General features: G+C 49.7%; 1 protein-coding gene across 6 annotated transcripts in view; it reads right to left on the bottom strand.

Annotated features, from left to right (window-relative positions):
- Positions 1-15,406, bottom strand: part of RECK (reversion inducing cysteine rich protein with kazal motifs) — a 1,181,658-nt gene that overhangs the window by 295,621 nt on the left and 870,631 nt on the right. The window lies entirely within an intron of this gene.

The raw sequence follows: 15,406 nt of genomic DNA, 5'->3' as shown, positions 1-15,406 counted from the left end.
CGAGCCAATGACGCCACTCCTCAAATGCCCACTTCATGGCCAACAACTCCCGATTGCCCACATCATAATTTCGCTCTGCCGGCGAAAACTTCCTAGAGAAAAAGGCACAAGGTCTCATAGTAGAGCAACCAGGGCCTCTCTGCGACAAAACGGCCCCTGCCCCAATCTCCGAAGCATCCACCTCAACCTGAAAGGGAAGTGAGACGTCAGGCTGGCACAAAACAGGCGCCGAAGTAAACCGGCGTTTAAACTCCTGGAAAGCCTCCACGGCAGCAGGAGCCCAGTTAGCTACATCAGAGCCTTTCTTGGTCATATCCGTCAGCGGTTTAACAACGCTAGAGAAATTTGCGATAAAACGACGGTAGAAGTTAGCAAAACCCAAGAACTTCTGAAGACTCTTAACTGACGAGGGTTGAGTCCAATCATGAATAGCTCGGACCTTGACTGGATCCATCTCCACAGCAGAAGGGGAAAAAATGAACCCCAAAAAGGGAACCTTCTGTACACCAAAGAGACACTTTGAGCCTTTTACAAACAAAGAATTTTCACGCAGAATCTCAAAAACCATCCTGACCTGCTCCACATGCGAGTCCCAATCATCAGAAAAAAACAGAATATCATCCAGATAAACAATCAAAAATTTATCCAGATACTTCCGGAAAATGTCATGTATGAAGGACTGAAAAACTGAAGGTGCATTAGAGAGCCCAAATGGCATCACCAAGTACTCAAAATGACCTTCGGGCGTATTGAATGTGGTTTTCCATTCATCGCCCTGCCTAATGCGCACAAGGTTGTACGCACCACGAAGGTCTATCTTGGTGAACCACTTGGCACCTTTAATCCGGGCAAACAAATCTGACAACAGCGGCAATGGATACTGAAATTTGACAGTGATCTTATTTAAAAGCCGATAGTCAATACAAGGCCTCAAAGATCCGTCCTTTTTGGCCACAAAAAAGAATCCCGCACCAAGAGGGGAAGAAGAAGGACGGATATGCCCCTTCTCAAGAGACTCCTTGATATATGAACGCATCGCGGTATGTTCAGGTACCGACAGATTAAACAGTCTCCCCTTAGGAAACTTACTGCCAGGAATCAAATCTATTGCACAGTCACATTCCCTATGAGGAGGCAGTGCACTGGACTTAGACTCGCTGAAGACATCCTGATAATCAGACAAATACGCCGGAACTTCCGAAGGCGTAGAAGAAGCAATAGACAAGGGCAGGGAATCTCCATGAATTCCATGGCAGCCCCAACTTGACACTGACATAGCCTTCCAGTCCAAGACTGGATTATGGGTCTGTAACCATGGCAAACCCAAAACAACCAAATCATGCATTTTATGCAGAACAAGAAAACGTATTACCTCCCGATGTTCGGGAGTCATGCACATGGTAACCTGTGTCCAAAACTGCGGTTTATTTTTTGCCAATGGCGTAGAATCAATACCCCTAAGAGGGATAGGATTTTCCAATGGCTCAAGAACAAATCCGCAGCGCTTGGCAAATGACAGATCCATAAGGCTCAGGGCCGCACCTGAGTCCACAAACGCCATGACAGGATACGATGACAGTGAGCAAATCAAAGTTACAGATAGAATAAATTTAGGTTGCAAATTACCAATGGCGACCGGACTAACAACCTTAGTAAGACGTTTAGAGCATGCTGAGATAACATGTGTAGAATCACCACAGTAGTAACACAAGCCATTCTGGCGTCTATGAATTTTCCTTTCATTTCTAGTCAGGATTCTATCACATTGCATTAAATCAGGTGCCTGTTCAGACAACACCATGAGGGAATTTGCGGTTTTGCGCTCCCGCAACCGCCGGTCGATTTGAATAGCCAGGGCCATAGAATCATTCAGACCTGTGGGAATGGGAAAACCCACCATCACATTCTTAATGGCTTCAGAAAGGCCATTTCTAAAATTTGCAGCCAATGCACACTCGTTCCACTGGGTCAGCACGGACCATTTCCGAAATTTTTGGCAATACACTTCAGCCTCGTCCTGGCCCTGAGACATCGCCAGCAAGGCTTTTTCTGCCTGAATCTCAAGATTGGGTTCCTCATAAAGCAAACCGAGCGCCAGAAAAAACGCATCAATGTCAGCCAATGCCGGAACTCCTGGCGCCAGCGAGAAGGCCCAATCCTGAGGGTCGCCCCGTAAAAAATAAATAACAATTTTTACTTGCTGAGCGGAGTCTCCAGATGAACAGGGTCTCAGGGACAAAAACAATTTACAATTATTCCTGAAATTTCTAAATTTAAATCGGTCTCCGGAAAACGGTTCAGGAATCGGTATCTTAGGTTCTGACATAGGTTTTCTGATAACATAATCTTGTATACCCTGCACACGAGCAGCAAGCTGGTCCACACTTGTAATCAAGGTCTGGACATTCATGTCTGCAGCAAACACAAGCCACTCAGAGGTAAAGGGGAAAAGAAAAAAAAAATGAGAGAGAGAAAAAAAAACTCAGAACTTTCTTTCTTATAATCCCGCTTCTGCAATGCATCTAACATTTAATACTGGCCTGGCAAACTGTTATGACCCCAATGGCGAGGGTCTCAGAGATATCAGCAAGTCTGCGAAGTACAAAAATCCAGCTCATAGGGCAGTGGTAACTGGGTTGACCATATATCTACTCCTAACGCCAACACTAGAAGTAGCCGGGGAACATGCCTACGTTGGTCGCTAGATGTCTCGCGCCAGCCGGAGAGCTAACTACCCCTAGAAGAGGAAAACAAAGACCTCTCTTGCCTCCAGAGAAAAGACCCCAAAAGTTGGATACAAGCCCCCCACAAATAATAACGGTGAGGTAAGAGGAAATGACAAACACAGAGATGAACTAGGTTTAGCAAAGAGAGGCCCACTTACTAATAGCAGAATGTAGTAAGATAACTTATATGGCCAACAAAAACCCTATCAAAAATCCACGCTGGAGATTCAAGAACCCCCGAACCGTCTAACGGCCCGGGGGGAGAAAACCAGGCACCCTAGAGCTTCCAGCAAGGTCAGGATACAGATTATATACAAGCTGGACAAAAAATGCAAACAAAAACGAATAGCAAAAAGCAAGAAAGCAGACTTAGCTTAATCAAGCAGGAACCAGGATCAGTAGACAAGAGCACTACAGATTAGCTCTGATATCAACGTTGCCAGGCATTGAACTGAAGGTCCAGGGAGCTTATATAGCAACACCCCTGACCTAACGACCCAGGTGAGCATACAAGGGATGATAGACATACCCAGAGTAAAATCACTAGTAGCCACTAGAGGGAGCCAAAAGGTAAATTCACAACACCCCCCTGTCCTGCGTGTGATAATTAAGTTGCCCCCCGTCCTGTGTGTGATAAGTAAGTGCCCCCCGTCCTGTGTGTGATAAGTGCCCCCGTCCTGTGTGTGATAAGTAAGTGCCCCCCCGTTTTGTGTGTAATAAGTGCCCCCGTCCTGTGTGTGATAAGTAACTGCCCCCCATCCTGTGTGTGATAAGTGCCACCCCGTCATGTGTGTGATAAGTAAGTGCACCCCGTTCTGTGTGTGATAAGTGCCCCCCGTCCTGTGTGTGATAAGTGCCCCACCATCCTGTGTGTGATAAGTAAGTGCCACCCGTCCTGTGTGTGATAAGTAAGTGCCCCCGTCCTGTGTGTGATAAGAAAGTGCCCCCCCGTTCTGTGTGTAATAAGTGCCCCCGTCCTGTGTGTGATAAGTAACTGCCCCCGTCCTGTGTGTGATACGTAAGTGCCCCCCGTCCTGTGTGTGATAAGTGCCCCCCGTCCTGTGTGTGATACGTAAGTGCCCCCCCATCCTGTGTGTGATAAGTGCCCCCCGTCCTGTGTGTGATAAGTAACTGCCCCCCGTCCTGTGTGTGATACGTAAGTGCCCCCCGTCCTGTGTGTGATAAGTAAGTGCCCCCCATCCTGTGTGTGATAAGTGCCACCCCGTCCTGTGTGTGATAAGTAAGTGCCCCCCGTCCTGTGTGTGATAAGTGCCCCCCATCCTGTGTGTGATAATTAAGCGCTCCCCATCCTGTGTGTGATAAGTAAGTGCCTCCCTGTCCTGTGTGTGCTAAGTGCCCCCCTGTACTGTGTGTGATAATTAAGTGCCCCCCGTCCTGTGTGTGATAAGTAAGTGCCCCCCGTCCTGTGTGTGATAAGTAAGTGCCCCCAGGCTTATGTGTGATAAGTGCCCCTCGTTCTGTGTGTGATAAGTAAGTGCCCCCTGTCCTGTGTGTGATAAGTGCCCCCCGTCCTTTGTCTGATAAGTGCCCCGTCCTGTGTGTGATAAGTGCCTCCCCGTCCTGTGTGTGATAAGTAAGTGCCCCCCGTCCTGTGTGTGTTAAGTACGTGCTCCCCCGTCCTGTGTGTGATAAGTAAGTGCCCCCGTCCTGTGTGTGATAAGTGCCCCCCGTCCTGTGTGTGATAAGTAAGTGCCCCCTGTCCTGTGTGTGATAAGTAAATGCCCCCCGTTCTGTGTGTGATAAGTGCCCCCCGTCCTGTGGGTGATAAGTGCCCCCCGTCCTGTGTGTGATAAGTCAGTACCCCTGTCCTGTGTGGGATAAGTGCCCCTCCGTCCTGTGTGTGATAAGTAAGTGCCCCCGTCCTGTGTGTGATAAGTAAGTGCCCCCCGTCCTGTGTGTGATAAGTGTCCCCGTCCTGTGTGTGATAAGTGCCCCCGTCCTGTGTGTGATAAGTAAGTGCCCCCCGTCCTGTGTGTGATAAGTGCCCCCGTCCTGTGTGTGATAAGTAAGTGCCCCCCGATCTGTGTGTGATAAGTGCCCCCCTGTCCTGTGTGTGATAATTAAGTGCTCCCCGTCCTGTGTGTGATAAGTAAATGCCCCCCGTTCTGTATGTGATAAGTGCCACTTGTCCAGTGTGTGATAAGTAAGTGCCCCCCGATCTGTGTGTGCTAAGTGCCCCCCTGTACTGTGTGTGATAATTAAGTGCCCCCAGTCTTATGTGTGATAAGTGCCCCTCGTTCTGTGTGTGATAAGTGCCCCCTGTCCTGTGTGTGATAAGTGCCCCCCCGTCCTGTGTGTGATAAGTGCCCCCCCGTCCTGTGTGTGATAAGTGCCCCCCGTCCTGTGTGTGATAAGTGCCCCCGTCCTGTGTGTGATAAGTAAGTGCCCCCCGTCCTGTGTGTGTTAAGTACGTGCCCCCCGTCCTGTGTGTGATAAGTGCCCCCGTTTCTGTGTGTGATAAGTGCCCCCCGTTCTGTGTGTGATACGTAGGTGCCCTCCGTCCTGTGGGTGATAAGTGCCCCCCTGTTGTGAATTCCGTTCTGGAGCTCCCTGCTGTGGTTGCTAATGGTATTTTTGCGAGTTCTGCCCTTGGGCTCCCTCTGGTGGTTTCGAGTGGAACTGCTGCTTTTTTAGGTAGCTGTAGCAGCTGCCTCTACTGATCGCCTTGCCTGGGTTTGTTATTTAAACCTGCTCTGGGCTTTAGTTCATGCCTGCTGTCAATGTTCTTGGTTGGACTTGTTCTCTCCTGGGATTTCTCATATGGCCTGTCCTTGTCAGCAAAAGATAAGTTCTTGCTAGTCCTTGTTTGTCCATTTGTTTTGGACACATCATTTCCCTCTCCACTCACAGTCAATATTTGTGGGGGGCTATCTTTCCTTTTGGGGTTTTCTCTGAGGCAAGATAGCTTTCTATTTCCTTCTTTAGGGGTAGTTAGTTCTTAGGCTGTGAAGAGGTGTCTAGGGAGAGTCAGGAACATCCCACGGCTATTACTAGTGTTGTTGTTAGGATTAGGGACTGCGGTCAGTAGAGATACCACCTTCTCAGAGCTCGTCCCATGTTGCGTTTTAGCCACCAGGTCATATCAGTGTGGCCTCTTAACCACCAGGTCATAACACCCCCCGTCCTGGGTGTGATAAGTAAGAGCCCCCCCCATCCTGTGTGTGATAAGTAAGTGCCCCCTGTCCTGTGTATGATAAGTAAGTGCCCCCGTCCTGTGTGTGATAAGTGCCCCCCCATCCTGTGTGTGATAAGCAAGTGCCCCCTGTCCTGTGTGTGATAATTAAGTGTCCCCCGTCCTGTGTGTGATAAGTGCCCCCCCACCGTCCTGTGTGTGTTAAGTGCCCCCCGTCCTGTGTGTGATAAGTGCCCCCCCGTCCTGTCTGTGATAAGTAAGTGCCCCCAGTCTTGTGTGTGATAAGTGCCCCTCGTTCTGTGTGTGATAAGTGCCCCCCATCCTGTGTGTGATAAGTGCCCCCCCATCCTGTGTGTGATAAGTGCCCCCCGTCCTGTGTGTGATAAGTGCCCCCCGTCCTGGGTGTGATAAGTAAGTGCTTCCCGTCTTGGGTGTGATAAGTAAGTGCCCCCTGTCCTGTTTGTGATAAGTGCCCCCCGTCCTGTGTGTGATAAGTGCCCCCTCATCCTGTGTGTGATAAGTGCCCCCGTCCTGTGTGTGATAAGTAAGTGCCCCCGTCCTGTGTGTGATAAGTAAGTGTTCGCCGTCCTGTGGGTGAAAAGTAAGTGCCCCCGTCCTGTGTGTGATAAGAGCCCCCCGTCCTGTGTGTCATAAGTGCCCCCCGTCCTGTGTGTGATAAGTGCCCCCCGTCCTTTGTGTGATAAGTGCCTCCCATCCTGTGTGTGATAAGTAAGTGCCCCTGTCCTGTGTGTGATAAGTAAGTGCCCCCCCATCCTGTGTGTGATACGTAAGTGCCCCCCCATCCTGTGTGTGATAAGTAAGTGCCCTCCATCCTGTGTGTGATAAGTAAGTGCCCCCCGTCCTGTGTGTGATAAGTAAGTGCCCCCGTCCTGTGTGTGATAAGTAAGTGCCCCCTGTCCTGTGTGTAAGTAAATGCCCCCGTTCTGTGTGTGATAACTAAGTGCCCCCGTCCTGTGTGTGATAAATGCCCCCTGTCCTTTGTGTGATAAGTTCCCCCCATCCTGTGTGTGATAAGTAAGTGCCCCCCGTCCTGTGTGTGATAAGTGAGAGCCCCCCGTCCTGTGTGATAAGTAAGAGCCCCCCGTCCTGTGTGATAAGTAAGTGCCCCCCGTCCTGTGTGTGATAAGTAAGAGCCCCCCGTCCTGTGTGATAAGTAAGTGCCCCCCGTCCCATGTGTGATAAGTAAGTGCCCCCCATCCTGTGCGTGATAAGAGCCTCCCAGTCCTGTGTGTGATAAGTAAGTGCCCCCCGTCCTGTGTGTGATAAGAAAGTGCCCCCCGTCCCGTGTGTGATAAGTGCCCCCCGTCCTGTGTGATAAGTGCCCCTGTCCTGTGTGTGATAAGTAAGTGCCCCCCGTCCTGTGTGTGATAAGTAAGTGCCCCCGTCCTGTGTGTGATAAGTAAGTGGCCCCCCGTCCTGTGTGTGTTAAGTATGTGCCCCCCGTCCTGTGTGTGATAAGTGCCCCACATCCTATGTGTGATAAGTAAGTGCCCCCCGTCTTGTGTGTGATAAGTAAGTACCCCCCGTCCTGTGTGTGATAAGTGCCACCCGTCCTGAGTGTGATAAGTAAGTGCCCCCCGTCCTGTGTGATAAGTCAGTACCCCTGTCCTGTGTGGGATAAGTAAGTGCCCCTCCGTCCTGTGTGTGATAAGTAAGTGCCCCCTGTCCTGTGTGTGATAAGTGCCCCCTCATCCTGTGTGTGATAAGTGCCCCCCGTCCTGTGTGTGATAAGTAAGTGCCCCCATCCTGTGTGTGATAAGTAAGTGCCCGCCGTCCTGTGGGTGAAAAGTAAGTGCCCCCGTCCTGTGTGTGATAAGTAAGAGCCCCCCGTCCTCTGTGTCATAAGTGCCCCCGTCCTGTGTGTGATAAGTGTCCCCTGTCCTTTGTGTGATAAGTTCCCCCCATCCTGTGTGTGATAAGTAAGTGCCCCCCGTCCTGTGTGTGATAAGTGCCCCCTCGTCCAGTGTGTGATAAGTGCCCTCCGTCCTGTGTGTGATAAGTAAGAGCCCCCCGTCCTGTGTGATAAGTAAGTGCCCCCCCGTCCCATGTGTGATAAGTAAGTGCCCCCCGTCCTGTGCGTGATAAGAGCCTCCCAGTCCTGTGTGTGATAAGTAAGTGCCCCCCGTCCTGTGTGTGATAAGTGCCCCCCGTCCCGTGTGTGATAAGTGCCCCCCGTCCTGTGTGATAAGTGCCCCTGTCCTGTGTGTGATAAGAAAGTGCCCCCCGTCCTGTGTGTGATAAGTGGCCCCCCGTCCTGTGTGTGTTAAGTACGTGCCCCCCGTCCTGTGTGTGATAAGTAAGTGCCCCCCATCCTATGTGTGATAAGTAAGTGCCCCCCGTCTTGTGTGTGATAAGTAAGTACCCCCCGTCCTGTGTGTGATAAGTGCCACCCGTCCTGAGTGTGATAAGTAAGTGCCCCCCATCCTGTGGGTGATAAGTTAGTGCCCCCGTCTTGTGTGTGATAAGTAAGAGCCCCTCGTCCTGTGTGTGATAAGTGCCCCCCGTCCTGTGTGTGATAAGTAAGTGCCCCCCGTCCTGTGTGTGATAAGTGCCCCCCGTCCTGTGTGTGATAAGTAAGTGCCCCTGTACTGTGTGTGTTAAAGGGAACCTGTCACCCCGTTTTTTTCCGTATGAGATAAAAATACCGTTAAATAGGGCCTGAGCTGTGCGTTACAATAGTGTATTTTGTGTACCCTGATTCCCCACCTATGCTGCCGAAATACGTTACCAAAGTGGCCGTTTTCGCCTGTCAATCAGGCTGGTCTGGTCAAATGGGCGTGGTGACATCGCTGTTTCTTCCCCTAGATCTTGCTTATTTTTCCGTTGGTGGCGTAGTGGTTTGCGCATGCCCAACTGCCGAATCCACTGCACAGGTGAGGAAAAAGAGCGCGATCTGCGCTATTCCCCTGGTGATCGGTGGGGGCGGCCATCTTCCTGAGGCCGCGCGTGCGCAGATGGAGCGCTCTGCTGCCCGGGGCGGAAAATGGCCGCGGGATGCCGTGCGTGCGCAGATGGAGATCGTGGCAGCCATTTTCCTGAAGCCGAGATGCGAACTCGCAATGCGACGTTGCGGCGCACTGACGCATACTTTTGAAGCGCCGCACAACGGGGGCAGCGGATGCTGTTTTTCAACGCATCCGCTGCCCCATTGTGAGGTGCCGGGAGTAGGGGGCAGAGTTGCTGGACACGACACACCAAAAAACGTTACATGCAACTTTTTTGGTGGCGACGGTCAGACGCAACCATCGTACGACGGTTGCGACGTGTGGCAATGCGTCGCACTGCATTGCTAATGCAAGTCAATGGAGAAAAAACGCATCCTGCAAGCACTTTTGCAGGATGCGTTTTTTCTACAAAACGACGCATAGCGACGTGCAGTGCACGACGCTAGTGTGAAAGTAGCCTTACCTGAAAGCTGGTGGTGACAGAGCAGGGTCACAGGAGGCATGGTGTCGGCAGAGGTGGGGTGATGTGGTGTGGCGTGCACCTGAGCAGGGTCCCTTCCTGCTTAGGTGGGCCACGCCATGGCCTGGTGTCCATGGGGGGGGTTGCGGCAGTGGTCTGGCGACAGCAGAGGTGCGGCATGGCATGCACAGGGTCCATTCCACCGGTGAGGTGACGCAACGGCCCGGAATGCAATGTGAGCAGCAGAGCCGGGTTGAATATCGGTGGCGGCGGCCATCTTCCCGAGGCCGCGCGTGCGCAGATGGAGTGCTCTGTTTCACGGGGCTTTGGGAAAATGGCCGCGGGAGGCCGCGCATGCGCAGATGGAGATCGTGACGGCCATTTTCCTGAAGCCGAGATCTAAATCTGCAAACTTGGCTTCAGGAAAATGGCCGCTGCGATCTCCATCTGCGCACGTGCAGCCTCGGGAAGATGGCCGCCGCCACCGATATTCAACCCGGCTCTGCTGCTCACATAGTACAGGGCCGATGCGTATCAGCTCAGGGCCTTCACTCCAGCCGCCAGCGGTCCTCCTCAGAAGCGTCTGGTGGCTGGCCGAGCGGTGCCGGGGGCGGCTGTCAGAAGTGACAGCTAGCTGGTGGGCCGTTTAAAATAATCAGGCTTGCCCAGGTCTGCTATAGCAGATACTTTAAATAAAGCATTTAAAGGGAACCCATCACCCCCAAAATGGAAGTTGAGCTAAGCCCACCGGCATCAGGGGCTTATCTACAGCATTTTGGAATGCTGTAGATAAGCCCCCGATGCATCCTGAAAGATGAGAAAAAGAGGTTAGATTATACTCACCTGTGCGGTTCCTATCCGATGGGCATCGCGGTCCGGTCCAGGGTCTCCCATCTTCATAGGATGACGTCCTCTTCTTGTCTTGATGCTGCGGCTCCGGCGCAGGCGTATTTTGTCTGCCCTGTTGAGGGCAGAGAAAAGTACTGCAGTGTGCAGGTGCCGGGCAAGGTCAGAGAGGCCTGCGATGCCAGGGAGCTTGTGAAGCAAGCACAAGGGCGTTATCGCAAGAAGATGGGAGGTGCTGGACCTGAACTTTCAACACCCATCGCACCCGACTGTCCCACATGTGAGTATAATAAAACTTATTTTTCAGGTTGGGTTGGGGGCTTATCTACAGCATTAAAGTATGCTGTAGATAAGTCCTGAAAGGCAGTGGCCGTATCTTATATCGTCCAAACCTGGTGACAGGTTCACTTTTGATCAGGAAGGAATTTTATTATCTGTTTGAGACAGGATTGTAGACCATCAGGGTGTTCCGGTGGTTCGGCTCTTCAAGATTCACCACTTTTGCTCTTAGGGTTTTAACTTCTTCCTTAAGAGTGTTATGCTCTTTAGTGATATTTTTGTTGGGTTGTTCACATCTTTCCGTTCAGCTTCTGTGTACTCCATTATGAATGTTAAATTCTCCATTGTAGACTGCATGACATTAAATTGATTGGTAAAGTCAATCTGCATTGATGTCTTAAAGGGAATGTGAACTTTATTTTTGTATTAATAACTACTGATTATATACGGTAATCAATTATTATTTTAATGCTAAATTAATTTAAATTAATCATATGTACTACTTTAACATTTTATTGTTTATTATTTTTTTCTACAGCCAGTGGGAGCTGCCATTTTTATTTGCTGGAGATTAAAGGTAACGTCACATTTAGCGACGCTGCAGCGATCTAGACAACGATGCCGATCGCTGCAGCGTCGCTGTGTGGACGCTGGAGAGCTGTCACACAGACAGCTCTCCAGCGACCAACGATACCGAAGTCCCTGGGTAACCGGGGTAAACATCGGGTTACTAAGCGCAGGGCCGTGCTTAGTAACCCGATGTTTACCCTAGTTACCAGTGTAAATGTAAAAAAACACAAACACTACATACTTACATTCTGATGTCTGTCGCGTCCCCCGGCGTTCTGCTTCCCTGCACTGTAAGCGCCGGCCGTAAAGCAGAGCGGTGACGTCACCGCTGTGCCCCACTTTACGGCCAGCCGGCGCTGACACAGTGCAGGGATGCAGAATGCCGAGGGACTCGACAGACATCGGAATGTAAGTATGTAGTGTTTGGGTTTTTTTTACATTTACACTGGTAACCAGGGTAAATATCGGGTTACTAAGCGCAGCCCTGCGCTTAGTAACCCGATGTTTACCCTGGTTACCAGTGAAGACATCGCTGAATCGGCGTCACACATGCCGATTCAGCGATGTCAGCGGGAGATCCAGCGACGAAATAAAGTTCTGGCCTTCTAGCTCCGACCAACGATGTCACAGCAGGATCCTGATCGCTGCTGCGTGTCAAACACAACGATACCGCTATCCAGGACGCTGCAACGTCACGGATTGCTAGCGATATCGTTGTTAAGTGTGAAGGTACCTTAAGTGTCTAAGCATGACACTTAAGGTACCTTCACACTAAACAACTTTCCAACGAGAACGACAGCGATCCGTGACGTTGCAGTGTCCTGGATAGCGATCTCGTTGAGTTTGACACGCAGCAGCGATCTGGATCCCGCAGTTATATCGCTGGTTGGAGCTAGAAGTCCAGAATTTTATTTGGTCGCTAGATCGGCGTGTATCGTCATGTTTGACAGCAAAAGCAATGATGTCAGCAATGTTTTTACATGGAGCGTGAACGATAAGTGAGTCGCCGTTACGTCACTGGATCGCTCCTGCATCGTTCTGGAGCTGCTGTGTTTGACGTCTCTACAGCGACCTAACAGCGACGCTCCAGCGATCTAGTTAGGTCGGATCGTTGTTTATATCGCTGGAGCGTCGCTTAGTGTAACGGAACCTTTACACATGGCAAATACAGCAGCCCCTGGGCATAGTAGACTGTGGTAGCCTCTCCTACATTGTGGCTGCTTTGAGCTGTGAACTTTGCACGACCCCTGTTTATGTAACAGCTGTGGGGGAAGATATGCGCCATTTTGGTGTAGTCCAGAACAGTCCTCTGAATTACAATTTACCCCTGTCACTGCTCATAGTATAACATACAGCTCGCAAAGCTGCTTATCTAATTCCATCATATGGAATATAGCCTACAGAGCAGTGTATGTAATTCCAGTGCTTGTGATGCAGCCAACAGAGTCACATATTTAATCCCAGCACAAGTGATACAGCCTGCAGAGCTGTGCATCTAAACCCGTCATGTGTGATATGGTCAGCTGAGCTGTGTATCCAATCTCATCATGTCTGATACAGCTGGCAAAGCTGTGCATCATGCACTCCACGTATCTAACCTTAGCGTGTGAGGCACTCCGCATATCTAATCCCTGCATGTGATGCAGTCTGTGTATTTAACCCCAGCGTGCGTGTGCAGCACCAACTAACAGAATTGGTGCTGTCAGCCGTAATCAGTGACTGTCCACATCTCGGTATCACTTTTGTCACTTTGCAGTCACCAACAAAATGTCTCCGGCATGTGATCCTAAACTTCATCCTTCCACCTCCTTTTGCAACATCTCAAATGTGATCAGACCCCGCCCACATATACAGCAGTTGTAATACGAGCTAGCAGTACACTAGATTTTCATGGTACATTTCAACAGATGCTCCCCCTATTTTAAAAAAATGGAAAATATAAAAACTTATTTAATTATGTTCCACATTTTATCCCATGCAATAGTTTTGTTTATTAAAATTAAGCATTAATACTTTACATTTTTTTCAGTTGTTGAAAAAAGACTTTTTGGATTGCACATTCCTTTTAATAAAGAGGTATTGATACAAGTATCTGCGCTCCCACTATGTGAGCTGTCAGCTGGAATCTCACCCTCAGCACATCGCAGTGTAGAGAGACGGGACACTTTTTACTGTGCTGCACTATATTCTTTGCAGGTATTTCAATAACACAGTGAAGGATCAGGTTAGATCTGTGTTCAGAGAATTCAGTGTGTATCTGCACATGAGTCCTGCCTTTGGCGCATTATACTGATCTTTCAGTGTTAGGGTATGTTTCCACGGTAAGTAAACGCTGCTTGTTTGACGCTGCAGCGTCAAACAAGCAGCGTCCAGATGTTCCAGCATAGTGGAGGGGATTTTATGAAATCCCGTCTCCACTATGCGTGGAAACCCGCACGCGGCGGCCCTGCGACTCCGGACATTCTGCGCGTCTTTTCAGATCGCAGCATGTCCGTACACCTTGCGGGGACGCAGCGTCCCCGCAAGGCATATCACAGGGCCCTATGGCGAGGGGTGCGATGATCCCGGATGTCTACTGTACACATCCGGCACCATCGCGTCCCAGAAAAGGGGCGGGGCTTAGCGCCGAGCGGCTTCGCCGCTGCGGCGATACCGCCGGCCCTCCGGACCGTGGAGCCATACCCTTATATATTCAGGAAGTGTCAGTTCTTTAGTATCAGAGCTTGTCCCTGTGTTCTCACTGTGTGCTGCCAGCTGGGGACTCGCACACAGTGTGTTCTCACAGTTTCTGCAGGATTAACAGTTGATGGTACAAAAATAAATCTAGTTTCTTTGCTTACAATATGTGGTGTTGTATTCCTTAGAAACCACATATTCCATATAGAAGCTGGAGTCTGACAGACAGGAGTTCCTGCACTCCCAGAACTTTGAGTTCTGCTAGTTGGAGAAGTACTTTTCTCGGCGCACCGCTCACCACTGACAGTTGGATCCTCCGCAAACCAATGAAATCAATGAAAAATTATGTCAAATTGTACAGAGAAGTGTTTATTCCTTCCCAAGGCTCCAGGAGTCAATAAATATTCTGCTTTATCTTGCTAGGAGTAGAGGCACATGTTCACCCTTAGCTCCCACAAACACCTAAGGCTGGGGTCACACCAGCATTCATTCTCTCATCTGAGAGAATCAGGTCAATTATGCACATCAATCTCTGCTCTTAGAATAGCCCCATAGAATAACATTGGTCCAACTGAAAAACCGATGTTTTGTTGGCATGCTCTAAGACCGAAAGTACGATAAATATGCATAAGCCTTAAAGCAAAGGAGTAAACGAGAACGAGTGCAGGTAGTAAATACTAGACTGGAGCTCAGCTGCAGTGAGGCTTTCCAGAAATTGACCCTGGAGCTCTTTATGCTTGGAGTTGGGCTTTAGCCATGTGGCATTAAGCATATTCCCAAAAAACCCAGGTGGTCAAAGGTTTGAAAGTCATGAAAAAAAATGATAGCTTAATATAAAGAACTAGATGGTGGCCCGATTCTAACGCATCGGGTATTCTAGAATATGTATAGTAGTATATAGCACAGCCCACGCAGTATATAAGAAAGCCCACGTAGTAAATAACAGCCCACATAGTTTATAACACAGCCCACATAGTTTATAACACAGCCCACATAGTATATAACACAGCCACGTAGTATATTGCCCAGCCACGTAGTATATAGCACAGCCCATGTAGTATATAGCACAGAAATGTAGTATATAACACAGCCCACGCATTATATATAACACAGCCCATGCAGTATATAACACAGCCCACGTAGTATCTAGCACAGCCCACATAGTATATAGCAATGTGGGCACCATATCCCTTTAAAAAAAAGAATTAAAATAAAAAATAGTTATATACTCACCTGCGGCGGACCCCGGATCCAGCCCAGGCGTTTAGCGATGCTCCTCGAGACGCTCCAGTCCCAAGAATGCATTGCGGAAATAACACATGATGATGTAGCGGTCTCGCGAGACTTCTACGTCATCAGCGGTCATTGCCGCAATGCATTCTTGGGACCGGAGCGTCGCGAGGAGCGGGAAAGGCGCCGGAAGGTGACAATATAATGATTTTTTATTTTTTTTATTATTTTTAACATTAGATCTTTTTACTATTGATGCTGCATAGGCAGCGTTAACGGACTGCGTTACACTGCGTTATGCCGCGGTGTAACGCAGTCCGTTTAATGGACTGCTAAAACACTATGGGGGCACTGACTGGAGGGGAGTAGGGAGGGGGCACTGACTGGAGGGGAGTAGGGAGGGTGCGAATTCGCGGCCGGACTGTGTCCGTCGCGACTAATCAGCGACGCAGGATTTCCGTGACAAACACACGGAAGTGATCCTTAGACGATTATATAG

This window comes from Ranitomeya variabilis, chromosome 6 (assembly GCF_051348905.1).
Source record: "Ranitomeya variabilis isolate aRanVar5 chromosome 6, aRanVar5.hap1, whole genome shotgun sequence".
Lineage (NCBI taxonomy): Eukaryota > Metazoa > Chordata > Amphibia > Anura > Dendrobatidae > Ranitomeya > Ranitomeya variabilis.
This window is presented reverse-complemented; position numbering and strand designations above follow the sequence as displayed.